Consider the following 18,609-nt stretch of genomic DNA (forward strand, 5'->3'; position numbering starts at 1 on the left):
TGCCTGTATATGTGTGTGGGGGCCTGTTGTATGTATGTGTATGTGCACATGTATAGTGTGTGTGTATGTGAGCGTGCAGCAAAAGTGAAGGTCAGAGGATAACTTGTAGAAGTTAGTTTTCTCCTTTCACTCTGTAGACGAGGCTGGCCTCAAGGTGTGTGCCACTACACCCAGCTCAAAATAACCATTGATTAAGGTAATTTTTGTCGGTAATCCTATGTAGAAGTCTCTGCATATTTTTGGCAAATAAGAATTCCTAGCAATAAATCTTGGTGGGGGTGAACACAAAAGTGAAAGTAACAGCTTAAGCAAGTCAATTTATTAACTTTTAGAAATACTAAAAAACAAAGAATAGGCAGGGATATGGCATGGCTTATGGAATAAAAGTACTTACTGTATAAACATGAGTTCTTGAGTTCAAATACTCAGAACCTGAATTCAAACAAATAAACACACAAACAAAAAACAAAACAACAAAACCCACAGGCATGAGCCAGGTGTTGGTGGCAGCCTGATTTTAATCCCAGCACTCAGGAGGCAGACAGGTGGATCTGTGTGAGTTAGAAGTCAGGCTGCTCTACACCAGGGCTAGGCCAGCCAGGGTTGCACATGCCTATTCCAGTATTGATGGGTGGAGATAGGCATTGTCCCTGAGCTCTCTGGGCTACCAGCAATAGCCAAAATTGGGTACAGTGGGAGACACCCTATCTTTTCTTCCTCCCTCCCTCTGACTTTTTGAGACAGGCTCTCACTTTGTAAATCTGGCTAGGCTGGAACTCACTATGTAGACCAGGCCGGCCTCAAACTCACAGAGATCGGCCTGCTTCTGCCTCCTGAGTGCTGGGATTGAAGGAGTGCGGCAGCAGCCCTGTGAGAGACCTGTGTTACAAAGTGTCAAGGCAGAGAATAGAGGGAGACTCTGAGTGTCCTCTGGCCTTCACACCCACGTGCAGGCACCTGTGCACACACCCCACGTGCAGGCACCTGTGCACACACCCCACGTGCAGGCACCTGTGCACACACCCCACGTGCAGGCACCTGTGCTCACGCACTTGTGCTTGGTTGCTTGTACACACTGTTGTTCTTTTCATACAACTATTGCCTAAGAAACACAAACACTCAGTGCCCATGTGGAGTTTATTGAGAGAGGGGAGAGAAATGGGGGGTAGCTGGTGGCCAACTGAAAGCAGGAGAGAGAGAAAGAGAAAGGAGGAGTCAAAGAGAGAGGCGCGCTTGCTTTAAAAGGGAAACTTGCCCATGCGTAACTGAGTCCCCTGGCAGCCAGGTAAAGCTTGAGCAGCCAGGGAAAGCCTGACATAGGGATGGCATGGCCATCGTGAGGAGCAAAGTCAGCAGATTGCTGGTTCCCAACACACACAAACACATCAAATTTTTTTAAAAAAAAATGTTTAAAGTGAGGTGGCTTTAGCCAACACAAGGCACAGAAGTAACTTCCCCTTCTAATGGTTTATCTGGCATAGAGAAGAAATTAAGGAGTTGGGAGATTTTATTTTTGGCAGGAGAAACAAAAAGAGACTATTTCACACGTAACAGTGGCGAGAACAAAGGCATGAAGCCCCAGGGAGGCCCATACGAGATGCGAGCGCTTCCCTGTAACCCAGCTGCCCATATTGTACAGTGCACCCCAAGGAAGGACCTTCTGAGGACACTCACTGGCTCAGGGCTGCACAGAGAGACGCCTGGGCAACAAGACCCAACAATTTCCTTCATGGAGAACACTACATGTTCCCCATAAATTTTGACCGCCACATCAGTACCTTCCAGGGCACAGTAAGATTACCTATTCTTCCACAACTTTACAAACAACTTCCAAGGCAATAGAGCAAAAGGGAACATTAAATAGGGGACACTCAGAGAGAAAGACTCACATATTTGTAGTCTCTCTCCCAGCCTCTCTTTCTGAGACAGGGGCCTGCTATCTATCTCAGACTAGCCTTGAACCTACACTATTCCTGCCACAGTATATTAAGTGCAGCACTCTAGGACACATCATCTCAGATTTCTTCTTCTCCTTTACAACTGATGTTAGGTAGAGAGAACACAAATAAGACAATAATAGGTACTAAAAACACTGACTTACCCTGTGGCAAATTTCTTGTAAAGGTTTCTAGCCCTTTCCTCATTCACATATGAAGAGCCAACTGCTCCAAAGCAATAAAGTAAAAAAAAAAAATATTGGGCCAGTGAGATGGCAAAACAGGCTCTTGCCTCTTTACATAATTATACGAAGTTTAAGAATAAAACCCAACTAAGCATATAACTATAATCTAAGCACAGTGTGTCAAGGAAGAAGGAGCATGTGTGTGTGTATGTGTGTGTGTGTGTATATATATATACACACACACACACACACATACACACACATACCTGAGCTGGGCTGTGAGATCCTGTCTCACAAGGGGCTGGAGAAACAGCTCAGCAGTTAAGAACACTTGTTAATTTAACAGAAGACTCAGGTTCAGTTCAGTTCCAAGAACCCACACGGTGGGTTAAAACTGAATGTTAACTCCATTTCCAGGGGATCTGATGCTCTCTTGGACATGGTACACATATAGAACAGGCAGGCAAAACATTCATAAAAACAAATTGTTCATAAAAACAAATTTTATCAAATAAATAAAATAAATATAAAGAAAACAAAAAAAAAAGAATAAGTAAAACTCATCTATGGTGACTAAGTCAGAAAATGTCTGTTTTAAGAATTAAAGATAAGGGCAGGGTAGAAAATGACTGATAAGAGAAAGTAAGGTACGGTTTTCGAGTTAATGCAAATATTACATCTCGTTGGGTGTGGTAGTTCATGCCTATAACATAAGCCCTTAGAAGGCTAAGGCAGGACAATTACCATGAGTTTCAGGCCACTCTGTGCTACAGAGTTGAGATCCTGTCTCCAAACATCAAGCAACCAAAACCAAAATACGGAATTTTGTTTGTAGTAATATTTTCTTGTTTTTTAAGATTTATTTTTATTTTATATGTTTGCCTGAATATATGTACAGGCATGACAAGTGTCCCTGGTGCCTGTAATGGCCAGAAGAGGTCACTGAATCCACTGGAAATGGAGTTATAGATGGTAGTGGGCAGCACATGGAATCCTGGGAACTGAGGGGATCTTAAGTGCTAAGATATCTTTCCAGCCTCTGCAGAGTGGTTTTATAGGTGCAGTATAGGACTGCCAAAACTCATTATAAATATTTAAGATCTGTGTGTTTTATGTTATTTAACAAGCAAAATAAAATGTCTTAGAGGTCAGTGAGATGGATCAGTGGGTAAACAACAGTTCTTCCCACCAAGCCTGATGACCTGAGTTGGATCCCCAGAACTGGCATGATGGACAGAAAACCAATTCCTACAAACTCTCCTCTGACATCCATAAACCCCTACCCCCACTAACAACAACAACAACAACAAAATAATCCAAGAAAGAGAGAGAATAAAAATCTTAAAAACAAACAAAACTCTCAAGAATTAAACAATGGGAACAAAGGGTTAAAGACTAACAAGGTCTGTGAGGGTTACTGGGAGTTAAAGACTTAGACAGGTACTGCCACAGAGCCGCACTAGACCAGTAGGATGAAGAGAGAAACCCTGGGGCTTGAGAACAGTACTGGCTGCTGTCCCAGAGGACCCCGGTGTAGCTCTTACCACCCTCCAAGTACAGTTAGCAACCTGCTCAAGGTCAAATGGTTAAGTAGGAGAATGAGTTTGGGGTTCTGTATGTAGTTTGGAGTTGACCCCTCCTGGAGTGTCTTTGTTCCTAAACCCTTCCACAAATATGTCATCCATTCAGTGTGTTTTTCACTCAGCTGTTCCTATCTTTCATTGCACAAATCTACTAAAATATTTTCATCAAATTCAAAACTTTGTCATTGTGTTGCTAGTCCCTTAGGTCTCATATCTAAGAAATCACTGCCAAATCCATGGTCATGAAGCATGACCCCTACGAGTTCTACAATTTTATGTTTTATATATACTTTTTTTTTTTTTTTTGGCCCATTTTGAAGTTATTTTTGTATTCAGTGTTAGAAAAGGACATACTCCCCCCCTTTAACACATAAGAATATAGTTATTTAGCATCATGTGTTGTAGTAAATACTGCCCTTTCCCTACTAAATGACCTAGGTATACTTGTGAAAAAGAAAACAAAATAAAACAAAAGGATGGTATATTTAATGTATATCCAAGGGTTCCTGTCTTTTAAAAAAAGCACAACTTACTTTTATGTTTATGGGTGTTTTGCCTCCATGTATATATGAGTACCACATGTGTGCCTGGTGGCCATCTCATCAGAGCTCCTGCGGATGGAGTTAAGGACAGTTGTAAACTACTGTGTGGGTGATAAGACCTGAACAAGGGTCCTCTGGAAGAGCAGCCAGTGTTCTTAATGGCTGAGCGCTGTTCTCAAGCCACAGGGTTTCTCTCTTCATCCCACTGGTCTTATGTGTCTCTGTGACAGTATCACAGTGTGTTTGTTTTTTCTAGACAGGGTTTCTCTGTGTAGCCTTGGCTGTCCTGGAACTCACTTTGTATACTAGGCTGGCCTGGAGCTCACAAAGATCCACATGCCTCTGCCTCCCAACCACCACTGTTCTATTTCTGCACTCCATGTAAGGCTTGAAGCAAAGCAGTGTGAGTCCTCCTCTGTCATTTTTACTCAGCGTGACAGGAGCCACCATGCCCAGCTCCCCTCTCCTACTGTTTTTAAAAAGACATTTGTGTTTCCTTGAGATTCTATATGAATGTTTTCTTTTTCCTTTTTTATTTTTTTCAGACAGGGTCTCATTTAGCCCAGGATAGTCTCAAACTCATTAAGTAGAAGGCTTTGAACTTGTGACCCTCCAGAGCTGGGTTACAGGTGTGCAACAGTACGGTTTTAGTGGTGTGAAGGGCTTTGTGCATGCCAGGCAAACATCCAAGTGACTGAGCTGTACCCGTAGGCCCTCCCCCTTTCCTGGGGGGGGGGAGGCAGTGTGGGGGACAGGAACTTTGTGTGGGGGTCAGTCTGTCCTAGAATAATGGCAAGCTGGATAAATGCTCTGACAATAAGCTGTATCTCCAACCCTTTTAAGCTTTACTTTGAGAAAAGCTCTCACTAAGTTTGGATCCTGAAGACCTCAAATGTTAGACCTTGCGGAAGCATTCCCAAAAGCTTGGAAGCCATGGGAATTTGATGACTTTGTGTTAATCATAATTCATAATCGGAGATATTTTTAAATGAGTGAATAAATACATTCAAGTAACTAAATTGTAAAAGCTAGCCTGTGCTACAGAGAGAAACACTAGCTCATAGAATTAACAGAACAAATTGGCTGCAAACTAACTTCTGCACTTATTCTAATATCAGTGTTTTCTCAAAATGATCTGCTGCTTTCCCAAACTAAGAGAGGTATGTTTTTCTACAGCTCTCACTCAAGGGATTAATGACACTCTGATTCAAAATTTGCTTCTTAAGAACTGTGAGCTAAATGACTTTGTTTCATATGTTTACTTTACACACATAGGTGTTTTACTTTGTTTCATATGTTTACTTTACACACACAGGTGTTTTACTTTCATGTATGGCTGTGCACCATGAGTGTGTCTGGTGCCTCCAGAGACCAGAAGAGGCTGTTCATGCCTTGAAACTGGAGTTATAGAAGTTTTAAAATGCCATGTGGGTGCTGGGTATCAAACCTGGGTCCTCTGAGATGGTGCAGAAGGATTAATCATCCAAGGGTAGCCTAAATATATAGGTATTTGAGGCAAATCTGGGATATATGAGACCCTGACTTAAAGGTAAGGTTCAACTCCTAGGACCCACATGGTAGAAAGAGAAAACTGACTCCCAAAAGTTGTCCTCTGATCTCCACATCTGTGCCATAGCCTACACCAACCCTCCCACACTATAAATAAAAATAAATTTAAAAACTAAGCTGGGCGTGGTGGAGCACACCTTTGATCCCAGCACCTGGGAGGCAGAGGCAGGAGGATCTCTGTGAGTTCCAGGCCAGCCTGGTCTCAAAGCTACATAGAGAAACCCTGTCTTAAAAAAACAAAACAAATTATAATAACTAGCTGGACAGTAGTGAATTCCATCTTTAATCTCAGCACTGGGAGGCAGAGGCAGGCAAATCTCTGTGAATTGGAGTTCAAGCCCAGTGTGGTCCACACAGTGAGTTCCAGGACAGCCAGAGCTACAAAGAGAAGCCTGTCTCAAAAAAACAAAAACAAACAAACAAACAAATAATCTTGTCATAAGCCCAGTTGGCTACAGTAGGAGTGCAATTTACAAAAAGGTTGTAGGGGCCTCAACTACCAATCAAATCACACTGAAAATAGTATTTAACTATTTAACAACAATTTTTGAGAAAAGCACCTTTTATCATTCTTGCAATGTCTCATTTCATGGCTCTACACTGTCAGTATTAATGTAATAAATCACCAAATAAAGTAATTCTGCAAGGTTAAATGATGGTGTGTTTCATGTTCTATCTGCTCATTGGCCCCTAGGTCGGCCAATCTGATTCAGGACTCCATGGTAACACTCTCTATCACTAAGAGCTACAAAATGAGCTCACCCTCCCATCTTACAAGAAAACAGTTTCCACAGACACTGCTGCAAACACTATGAGAGAAGGTCTCTGCCAACATGTAAGAAATATCGCTGTTTTATGGTCCTAAAACTTCAGCAGGAGCAGTGAAGCGTGAAGTCAGGGATCTAGGGAAGTAACACCGGATTTTTCCCCTGCTCAATTCCAGAAGAGAAGTCTAAGGATCTAAGGGTCAGAAAACCACCATGAGGCTAGTCTAGTGAACAGCTGGTTCTTGTCCTGGGATGCGGTCTCAGCTTCTATCACTCACAACCCACAGCTAAAGATGTTGTAACAGGTATGGAAACAGACATACCTAAGCCTTAAAGTTCATATTTTCAAACACAGTTCTTACAGTCCTTAGGATTCTATTACATCTGTCATTTTCTCTGCATATACTTCCTAACCCACTCTCCATTACTTTTAGGGGAAAAAACAAAAACAAACAAACAAAACCCAAAACTGCTGTTCCTAATGCCAAAATATTTGCTCTTCACATTCCATACAACCCCATTCCTCCTCCTTTACCTGCAAACATCCCTGAAGAAAACAAGAAAAGGGAAAGAAAACCAAACCAACCAAAAAAAAAAAAAAAAAAAAAAAAAAAAAAGCCTACCCCACTGGTACACAGTTGTACTCACCAAATCACATGCCACGTTACGTAAGGTTCTCCTGGTTCCTAGGTGCCATCCACCAAAAACTGCGGAAGTGTCTCAGAGTACAACAGCAACTCTGCTCTCTATCTTTTGCCCTTTGATGTCCAGTGCTGAGAACTAGACAGAATCTAGTCAGGGTTAAAATTAGTTGGAGCTGGGCAGTCAGTGGTGGGCTCACACCTTTAATCCCAGCACTCAGCAGGCAGAGGCAGGCAGATCTCTGTGAGTTCGAGGCCAGCCTGGTCTACAGAGTGAGTTCCAGGACAGCCAGGGCTACATAGTGAGACTCTGTCTCAGCAATAACAACAATAACAAAATAAATAAATGGAATTAGCTTGTAGTTTCATTGTGTCACATTGTTCTTTATGCATTTTTTAACTATAGCAAAGTATGTAAAACACTAATTTTTCCATTTTATGTATATGCGTTTGTGTACATACACTATGCAGATGAGACTGGTCTTGAATCAGCAATCAACCTCTGCAGTGCTAAGGGTACAAGTGTAAAATACCACAGCAGGTTTTTAATTACCTTTAACTAAAGAAATATTCTAGTAGACAGGTGATGGTAGCACACCTTATAATCCCAGCACTTGGGAGGCAGAGGCAGGCGGTCTCTGTGAGTTCGAGGTCAGCCTGGTCTACAGAGCAAATTCCAGGACAGGCTCCAAAGCTACACAGACAAACCCTGTCTCAAAAAAATGAAACAATCAAACAAACAAAAAAATCAACAAATAAACTATATAAATAAATATGGGCCACAATTTATCTAGTCATTCTCTCATTATTATGAATTCAGGCAGCTATCAATTTCACAGAAAAATATTCTGATGAACACATCTGAATCTCTATTAAAGATTCTCTCTTGACTCCTCAGCATACATGTATTCTAGAATTTGAGAAAATGTTTTTCCTTACTTCACCCACTTAAGAAGAGACAAACCAACACTACTGTTGGTATTTTCCAATTGTTCCATGCCGTGTCCATTTCTCATGTCTAATGCTGGGATCTTCAACTTTCAGGACATGTACTCGGGCAGTGCTCTTTGTGAATCAATCTCTCCTTTGTATTTATTGGCTGTGTGTGTGAGTGGACACATGCATGGCTGTGTGGCATGTGAGGGCTCAGGCTGTCCGGGGCAGCAACCACATTTGTGCACCAAGTCATCTCTCTTGTCCTGGTTTTCCTCCTTTTCAAGACACAGTTGTCTCTGCACAGCCTTGGCGGTCCTAGAACTTGCTCTGCAATATGGTAGTTTAATAAGCAATTTAAAAAATACAAAAGAATAGCAAAGTTACAATAGGGGCTAGTGAGATGCTAAGACGTTTAAGGTGAGGCTCACAACTCAAACTATGTTATAAAATAAAACTAGAAGATAAAAGGGAACAGAATGTTTGGATAGTTTAGTTTTGTTTTTTGATATTTGGTCTGTTTGAAATCCTAGATTTTTTTTTTTTTTTGTTTTGTTTTGTTTTTCAAGACAGTGTTTCTCTGTAGCTTTGGAGCCTGTCCTGGAATTAACTCTGTAGACCAGGCTGGCCTTGAATTCACAGAGATCCTCCTGCCTCTGTCTGCCAAGTGCTGGGATCAAAGGCATGCGCTACCAACACCTGAGCAAATACTAGATTTCTTTTGGAGGTCAAGATATCTTAATAGTCCCACATATACTTAGTGTATGCAAGGCCTCCAGCTCAATACCAGTCATCACTACCCTTTCCCAAATCAGCTCATTAAAAATATATATATATATATATATATATATATATATATATATATAAAGTAATTTTATAGTAATTTTACATACAGTAATTTTCTATATAATAACATATAGTAATTTTAAGGAATCTTCATACACATAGTTCATACAAGCTGTACATTCTTACAGACAGATAAGAAAGACAGCCCCGTGAGCACACCACCTCAACATTGAAGTGTAAGGAACGGCCTTCGAGGTGGGTACCAAAGGCAAATGTCTAAATGACAGAGATGGGAGGAAGGCAGAAGGAGGCCCAAGAACAGAAGAGCTTCTCCAAGCTGGCGGTGAGCTCTGTGCAGGCAGGGGCTCTAGAGCAACTCAGAACAAACACCTGCAATCCAGCAGTACCAGCTCCCCAAACACCAGTGAGCGCAGGCGCTGGCCCCAACTGCAGCATCTTGCTAAATTTAGCTTAGAAGCCCTCCTGCATGTAAATATTAGATTAGGCCTTGAGAGCAAAGAGTCTGTATAATAAAGTCCATTCTCTATCAGAAACTGTGAATTTATTTTATTTTTGTCTGGTTTTTTTTTTTTTTTTTTTTTTTTTTTGAGACAGGGTCTTACTATGTAGAACTGGCTGGCCTGGGGCTCATTATTGTAGACCAGCCTGGCCTCAAACTTACCCAGATCTGCCTGCTTTAGCTTAAATGCTGGGATTTAAATGTAGGCCAACATGCTAGGCACAAGCAGCTGTGGATTTTAAAAGGCTCTGACATATCAACATAACAAGACCAGCAGTCTTTACTTGTAACAGCTGCCCATCAGCTCTCCTCGTTCCTTGGTTCTTCCCTGTCCTATAACGTCTTAGGATTTTCCCTGCTGGCTGGCTCTTCAGGGAGCATGTACTTTCCGACATGATCTCCTGCTCAACCACAACTCCTCCACACCCACTCGATTCAGTCAAATACAGGGCTCGCAACATCATCATAAGTATGCCTACAGGTTTCAGCCAATCAGGCTCAAGTACTAGGTATAAAAAGGGCTCAGGCAGCTGGTGGTGATGGCTCACACTCGGGAGGCAGAGGCAGGTGGATCTCTGTGAGTTTGAGGCCAGCCTAGTCTACAGAGTGAGTTCCAGGACAATCAGAACTACACAGAAAAAAACAAAACCTGTCTTGAAAAACAAAACAAAAAACAAGAAAAAGATACTTCCTCTGCCTATGAAGGGAGTGCTGGTAGTCAAAACCTGGCCTTGACACTTAAGACCACCAGCTATGTCAATGCATTTCACAGGAAACACACCATTCTTTCATTTGAGAAACTCACTATTGTATATGGCCGAACAATCTGTTCTGGATTCTTCAAACCCCACATGTAAGGGGCTGAGATGTAGCTTAGTGGTACAGTGGTAACACAAGGGTCAAGCCCCATACCACCCCAAAAGGGAGGGAGGAGGGCCGGGAGTGACTCAGCAGATAGACGTGTTATCCATGCAAGCCTGATAACCTACATTCAACTGCCCAGAAAAGACAGTCACATGTGGTGGCTTCCATCTGTAATCCTGGTGCTCTAGGGTCAATGGGAGGCAGAGAAGCTTGTGGCTATCTGGCCTAAAAAACGGTTTAGTAAGTATAGAGAGGCCCTGCCTCACACAGGGTGAAGGGAACCAACCCCTCCAAAGGAGGGCCATGCCATTTGTGTTTTCACACCACTTAGAAACGTGTGTGTGTGTGTGTGTGTGTGTGTGTGTGTGTCTACATTCATGTGTGCATGCCCTCAGGGTCTCTCAAGATTTATTAATGAAAAAAGCTCAGTGGTTAAGAACACTGGTTGCTCTTCCAGAGAGCCAGGGTTCCAGTCCCAGCATACACGGGACAGCTCACAACTGTCTATAACTCCAGTTACAGGGGATCAAACACCCTCATCTGACCTCACCAAACAGCAGGCATGCATGAGGTACACAAACATAAGCAAAACACTAATGTACATAACAAAAACAATCTTTTTAAAAAAGATTAGGGTTTGGAGGGAGAAAAGGAAAGGGAGAACATGTAATTATATTATAATCCCAAAACACATGTGCCTGTACCCGTGGAGGTCAGAAGAGGGTGTCTGATCCCCTGCAACTGGAGTTACAGGAAGTTGTGAGCTGTCATGTGGGAGCTGGAAACAGTAGCAAGTGCTCTTAACCACTGTGCAATCTCTCCAGCTCCATAAAATTTAAAATGTAATTAAAAAACTGGGGAGGGGTACTTAGAGACAGGGTCTCTCTATGTAGCCCTGGCTGTCCTGGAACTCACTCTGTAGACCAGGCTGGTCTCAAACTCAGAGATCCTCCTGATTATGCCTCCTGAGTGCTGGAATTAAAGGCGTGTGTACCACCACCATCCAGCTAATAAAAAATATTTTAAGGTAGAGTAGAAAGTAATAATGGAAAACAAGTGTCTATCCCTGAGCTCCATACACGAATAAAAAAAAATGAAGTGTATGGGAACCTGACATATTCTCTCTCCCTCCCTCCCTCTCTCTCTCTCTCTGTGTGTGTGTGTGTGTGTGTGTGTGTGTGTGTGTGTGTGTGTGTATGTATGTATGTATGTATGTGTGTGCGCGCGCATGCGCACCCACGAGAGTTGGTTCATCCTGACCTGCTGAGCCAGTCCTCTAGGGCTATCTTAAATCTTATATACGTTAACTTTATCTTCTTCATTCTTCTGGCCTCAGAGTGACATTTGTGAAGTGCCTCAGCCTCTGGTGTGTGATGGTCAAGTGTTTGTTGTTTTGTGTGTCTGTTCTCATTTATATGTTGTAGGTAGCAGGTCAGCAGGGAACTAGCCAGCTCTCCTTCTCACCACATGGTCCCAGGGTTGGCAGCAAGTGTCCTCCCTCACCTCCTGGACAGCTTCAGAGGCCCTGCATTTTCTGTGTCCTTTTTTCGTTTTTTGTTTTTATTTTGTTTTGTTTTTTGAGACAGGGTTTTTCTCTGTGGCTTTGGAGCCTGTCCTAGAACTCGCTCTGTAGACCAGGCTGGCCTGGAACTCACAGAGATCTGACTGCCTCTGCCTCCTGAGTGCTGGGATTAAAAGCATGCACCACCACTGCCTCGCCTCATTTTCTGTATTCTTAATCCTCAAACAAACAGACAGATAAACAAAACACCCTCAAAGCCCTCCTTTAAAACACATCTAGGAAGTGGGAACTACTATTATTCTCATTTTTACATATGAAGGAACAGAAAAAAAAAATCTAGTAATTTAGCCAATATAAAATCAGCAACTGGTGGGTAAGAATGCCTTCTTTCCCTTATTTTACTTTGGTTTTTCAAGACTGGGTTTCTCTGTGTAACCCTGGCTGTCCTGGAACCCACGCTGTAGACCAGTCTGGCCTCAAACGCACAGAGATCCACCTGCCTCTGTCTGCCTCCCGAGTGCAGGAATTAAAGGTAGGAACTACCATGCCCAGAAGAATACCTACCTGCCTCCCTCCCTTTTCTTTCTTTTCTGTGTGATGTGCATTGGTGTTTAGCCATGGGTGTCGGGTCCCCTGGAACTGAAGTTATAGACAGCTGTGAGCTGCCATGTAGGTTCTGGGAATTGAACCTAGGTCCTCTAGAAGAGCAGTCAATGCTCTTAACTCCTGAGCCATCTCTTCAGCTCAAGAATACCTTTCTCAAAGAGAAGCTAATAACTGACTATTAACAAAAGGGGAAGCTAGGAAAAGAGAGGTTATAAAAATTAGGCATACTAACTTTAGCTGCAGAAATGATCTCCTCTCAACAGAGCTTGACACAGTGGCTCACTGCTATAATCCCACAGCCTGATAGGTGGAGGCAGGAGGACCAGGAACTCAAGGTCATTCTTGGTATGTGACAAGTCTGAGGACAGACCCAGCTATATAAGACCCTGTCTTATGTAATTAAGAAGTAAATAAAATCATACTAAGAGTCAATGTTGCCAGAATGTCCTTCCAATGTACATATGTTCAATTATTAAGTTATGCTAAAGCACCCTTTACAAAAGCTACCCTTGGTCTTTTCCCCCCAAAGGAGAGGGTGAAAGGAAATGAAGGATAAAGGGAGCTGCAGTCTTACTATTCTAACACCTCTAGCAGCCTTTTCCTTCACCTTCCTAAGTCCCTGATAATTAGGAAAAATGGCTTGATTAAAAAGAAGGCTCCTTCAGTTGACATAAAATCACCTTTTGGTAATTTTTTGCCTGGAGCCGACTGAAACATTTAGGAAAGGCTTTAGATACAGCCCACCCACCCCTAGGGCAACGGAAAACCACGTTTAACACAGCCGTCATCTTTAATTCTCAGCGGTTCTTTCCCCCTCAAAGGCTATTCCTGTCCTAGCTGCAGACCGGGAGCTGCTCCCGGTGACGTCAGAGCAGTCTCCCAGCAACGGCTAAGGAGGGCTGTCCACACAGGGGTTTCCTGAAAAGCTAATGAGAAATTACCCACATATCTGCCGTAATATCAAGGTGCATAGATGCAATGGGTTTCAGCTTATTAACCTCAGAGCAAATAGGTTATCCTTTCAGAATGGTCTTCCTTTAATCTAGACTTAGCCTTCTCTCCCTCACCCCACCACTTCTGTCTAAATAAAGTTAAATTGTTAGTTTGAAACATTGTGGATATAAAAATTACTGAGACACTGAAGAAAACAGAATTGCAAAATTAAGCTAAACAGTGGCAATTATTTTTTCACTTATTACAAAGAATTCAGAGTAACAGAGAAATAAACAGGCAAGCTTTTAAAGGCACAACCCATATATGGTGTCTCATATAGATCTTTAAAGAAAGGTGACTCTCAGATTTCTCCAGGTGTTAGTCTGCTGAGTTCTTCAAATTGACCTCTGCAGTATTAAAATCAAACACTAAACCCAAAATCAATGAGCTAGGGCTGTTGCTGACACCTAGGCTCATACCTGGCAAGTCCTTCCTAAGCTATGTTTTAGCTATATAGATTCAGACTGAATTCTACTCTGAACCTCTCTGGCAAGGACTTTTATATAACTACCTATTTTGAGATCTGGAAAACATTACACAAAACGATCAGGACAAGTATAAATAATACAGAAAAAAAAAAAAAACCCAAATGTCAAGACTCAGCTTAACATCATGGTTCTGGGTTCTTAGCCTACCCCCCCCCAACATGAACTCCTTTTCTGTATATTTATAAACAGTAATTAGGTAAAACTCATCAGTAACAGCACTCACAGGGTTAATCCAAGCACCTTGCTTCAGCAATCCGGACTTTAAGCTACGCCTGTTGTAAAAGAAACAAACACAGGGTGCCCATCACTAAACACCCTGCTGCAGCATCAGCTTCATTCAGTGGTACCCAATTATCATCATCAAGTCATAAGGAGAACACAGGGCTTCAGATCGTTTCTCTTCTTCCTTCTCTCGGTCCCCTCCCTCTCAGAAGAAAAAGACTGCAAACAAAATAATACGTCACTGGAGGTAGAGGGAATCCCATCTCTGCACTCTTTAGAAACCAAAGCCAGCAAACAGAAACAAGCCAATTGTAAGAAACAAACAAGTCACCCAAAATTAGAAGTGGCAAAGCCAGAGAAACTCCTACCGACCCCAACACATCAAACAGCATTTGTAGGAAAACAGTTTAGCAAAATACCCAAAATACCCCCAGATGTTTATAATCACAAAAGCTCCCCAGATACGGAAAAGGCGACATATTTCTTCTTAACACATTCAAAGAGTAGGGGACAGTTACATAAAGACACAGGACACAGAGGCATATTCACCGGCGGGCATGGAGAGCTGGGTAATGACACAGTGAAGGATATTTATAGGGGATTCCCTGCTTCCTGCAATGTGCGTCAACAGCATCACCAAAGAGAGCAGAAATCACTGCGATTCTCATAAGCAAAATCTGAATGAAGCATTGCTTTAAAAATAATTATGGAAAAGGTAGAATCTGCATACAGTAGAAATCCTAGCAAAGCTAATTATTTAAAATCTTTCAAACATTAAAAAAAAGCCCCTGAAAATGTTCAGAAAATCCTCAAAAAATTTAATTTCTATAGTGTAAGCTGTGCAGTTAAATAAAAAACGGTATTTTTTTAAATGCCAGTTTTTGTCACCTCATCCCTCCCAACCTGTGAGGTCCAAGGACTTTTATTTAAGAAATAAAAATTGCCCACAACTCACCCCAGATGTATCTGCACGACAGCCAGCAGCAAGCTCACATTATTAATGGAGACCTCATTGTAAGGAGCGGTTCTGCCGGAATTTTGCCGGAAGAAATTCCTTCTGGGAAACCTGTGCCTCTTCCCCCGCCCACAGTCGCCAGCCGCCCCCCTTCACCCTTGAATGAAACGCTACTGATCCTTGTAGCTGCTTCTCCAGCAAGCTAAGTGCTCTGACAGCAGGTCTGAAGCTGACCACAGCCCAGCTCTTTTAAGGGATGTCACCCAGAGCTCTGCCAACAGACAGACAGACCGTGCACACACAGACACACACAATGCAAGCGCACACCCCCACCTCCTCTTGCTTTCATTCAAGCACTTCAGTGGCAAGCCTGCCTCACTCACACCGCTGAGGGGCTGCAAGCCTGCCTCACTCACACCGCTGAGGGGCTGCAAGCCTGCCTCACTCACACCGCTGAGGGCAGCTTCCAAAGATACAGCAGCAAATCCTTTTTGCTGCAAATGTTCAGCTGCCAAGACAGACTTTTTAGTGAAGATATAATGATCTGACGATATGTAAAAGTTCACCTTTAAATTAATCCTGCATTTTTCTACCCTGCAAAATAACTGAGGTCAAAGAAAGGATTTTCACCTAAAAGCTACCAGGTTCAAGTTTAAAAATGTAAAACAAGGACCAAACCCAGCCACAGAGAATTTTCTTTCCAGCGAGCTATATTTAGTAAAATCATTTATCATTTGGGGGCAGAAGACAAGCATCATGGAACAATAGTGGTTACCCATTTCTCCTCCCATACTGGTCCCTAAGACCAATGAGGAGCTACGGAAGGCACCATGGGGGGGGCATGAATGAGGAGGGATACTGGGGTAGGGATAAATACATCAAATACAGGAGCGAATTCAAAAGAGGCCGTGGGAAATGTGGTGACTATGGAGTGTGCACGTGGGCCAGCAACAGTAGCTCAGACCACTAATTCTAGCATGAGGGAGGGGGACAGGTGTGCTTTGAATCCAACCCAGCCTGGGCTACAGAAAAAGACAGCTTTGTTGTTGATGCTGAGACAGGGTCTCAATATGTATGTAGCCTTGGCTGACCTGGAACTAACTCATAGATCTCACCCAGCATCTGCTTCTCACAGCTGGCATCAAAGGCCTGAGCCACCACACCCTGCAAAGGCTCTATCTTGGGAGGAAAAAAACAAAAATGAAAACAAAAAACAGAAATCCCTGAGCCTCAACACCATTTCCCTGAATCTACCCTGGAGCTTCTGAATTAAATTCAGCACGTGGGATCACACCCATAATTCCATTATTCTCGGAGACTGAAGCAGTTCAAGGTCAGCCTAGGCTACAAAGACCCTGTCTCAAAATAATACAAATAAAGTAAAATAAAGTGTGGCTCTGCAATAACAACTTAACTGTGCCTTTCAGATTCTTCCTCCCTTCCCTCTTCTCTTCCTTCTGAGTCCCTTCCTTTTGTTCATAAGGACTGAATCCAGAACTTTGTGCATGCTAAGAATGTACTCTGCCTCCGGCCCTGGGTCCCAATGTTTAACTGCCTAAAGAGAAGTGGTAATAATGCCTAATGCTACAAGAAGTAGTGGACCTTACATGTAGTTCAAAATCTGTAATAACAAAAAATTACTACGGCTAAAGCCAAGGTAACCTAAGAAAAGAGGCACTGTTAAAAAAAAAAAAACAAAAACTTGTCCATGGGACCAGAGAGATCACAGCACTGGCTGCCAGAGAGGGCCCGCCTGGGCTTAATTCCTAGCAGCACCCACATGGTACCTTACAGCCATCTGTAACTCCAGTCCCTAGGGGATCCAACATGCTCTTGACACACATGGAACACAGACATGCATGCACACCAAACACCTACACATGTGAGATAAATAAATTCTTAAAAACTCATTCATTCAGTCAGACACATATTTGTTGTATGTACATGTTCTTACTATGGGCCCGGCACTATGATAAGTTCTATGGATATGACACAGCTTCGTTAACATTCATACTAAAGACGACAAAAAGACACTTTTTAGGCTCATAGAAAACAGACAAACAGATCACTGGAAGAAGTCCTGCTTCTATTATTTTCTGAGATGAAAGGATACTGGAACACAAGTAGTTTTTTAAAGTAACTTACTGTGTGTGTGTGTGTGTGTGTGTGTGTAGACACACAGAGGCATGTGTATGCATGCACAGGTCACGGCATACAAGCAGACATCAGAGGACAATTCTTGGGAGTCAGTTATCTCTGCCATCATGTAAATCAGGTGGCTGAGCTGGGCAGCTCCTCGTTAGCAGATTTTAAGCAGGGGAACTACTTGTTCTGTCCCTACATTTCTTTGTGGCCTCCAATTTTTTGTTTCCACAAGTTTATACTATATAGAAGATCAAAAATTAATGAAATAATCACTTAGAGCCACACAAAAAGTATATTTTTTAAAAAGTATATTTTCATGTAAATATGTGATGTAAAGTTTTAAATGTTACCATGGTAACTCACCATATTTCAGTATCTATCCCTAGCAGATACAATACGGTCACTCTGAACTATATAAAAAAAGCCACCAAAGCTGGGTGTGGTGGCACAAGTATTTAATCCCAGCATTCAGAAGACAGAGGTAGGTGGATCTATCTCTGTGCATTTGAGGCCAGCCAAGACTGCATAGGGAGCTCTAGGACAGCCAGGGCTACATAGAGAGACCCTGTCTCGGAAGGAAAAACAAGGGAAAAATAAAAATAAAAAGGAAAGGAAAGGAAAAGAAAGAGGAAAACTACCTAGGTGAGTTCTTGATGAATTACTGGGTAGCCCACATGAAAAGATCTAAAGACTAAAAACTGAAATGACTTCTTTTGTGGGGGGGGGGAGACAATCTGTTTTGGAGATAGGGTCTTAAACACACTATGAACCCCTCCAAACTCCACCTTCTAAGTACTGGCAATACAGGCATGTCTACCATGCCAGTCTCTGACATGACTGTAGAACCACTACCCTTTAAGAAAGCTGAATAGAGACCCCAGGATGATTTTCAACTATATCAAATGTCCACTAAAGTCAACACTGACTTGAAGGATTTAAACAAAAATCCAAACCCTGGTAATACAATTACCCAAAATTCCAGGAAACAATCTAAAATTACATGGCTAAGTAAAGAACCAAGATTATTCTAATTTGCATAAAACAAGACATGAACAATCAAAACATCAAGACGGACAGATTTGGATTATTAGACAATGAGCTTTAGGCAGACATTATACAAATGTTTCAACAAGCTACAACAGACACTCAAACAGTTGAAAAGACAAGCAGCTTCAGCAAAGAAATAGAATATATACAGAAATAAAACTGGAAACTTTAGAAACACAAACTATAACAACCAATATACAGATAATTACTGTATGAGTTTAGCAATAGACAGTAAAACAATATAATAAATTTGAAGGCCAATCAAAGATTAATGCACAATGTAAACAAAACACACACACACACA

At 42.2% G+C, this 18,609-nt stretch overlaps 1 protein-coding gene across 9 annotated transcripts in view; it reads right to left on the reverse strand.

Moving 5' to 3' along the window:
* R3hdm2 (R3H domain containing 2) overlaps window positions 1-18,609 on the reverse strand; it is an 88,568-nt gene that overhangs the window by 48,810 nt on the left and 21,149 nt on the right. The window contains exon 2 of one of the 9 annotated variants that reach the window (XM_051176106.1): window positions 14,160-14,377. The exons of the other annotated variants lie outside the window; for them this stretch is intronic. The gene's annotated coding sequence lies outside the window, so the exon portion shown is untranslated. The remainder of the gene's footprint in view (window positions 1-14,159; window positions 14,378-18,609) is intronic. 9 annotated transcript variants of the gene reach the window in all.

Source organism: Phodopus roborovskii, unplaced genomic scaffold (assembly GCF_943737965.1).
Source record: "Phodopus roborovskii unplaced genomic scaffold, PHOROB, whole genome shotgun sequence".
Classification (NCBI taxonomy): Eukaryota; Metazoa; Chordata; class Mammalia; order Rodentia; family Cricetidae; genus Phodopus; species Phodopus roborovskii.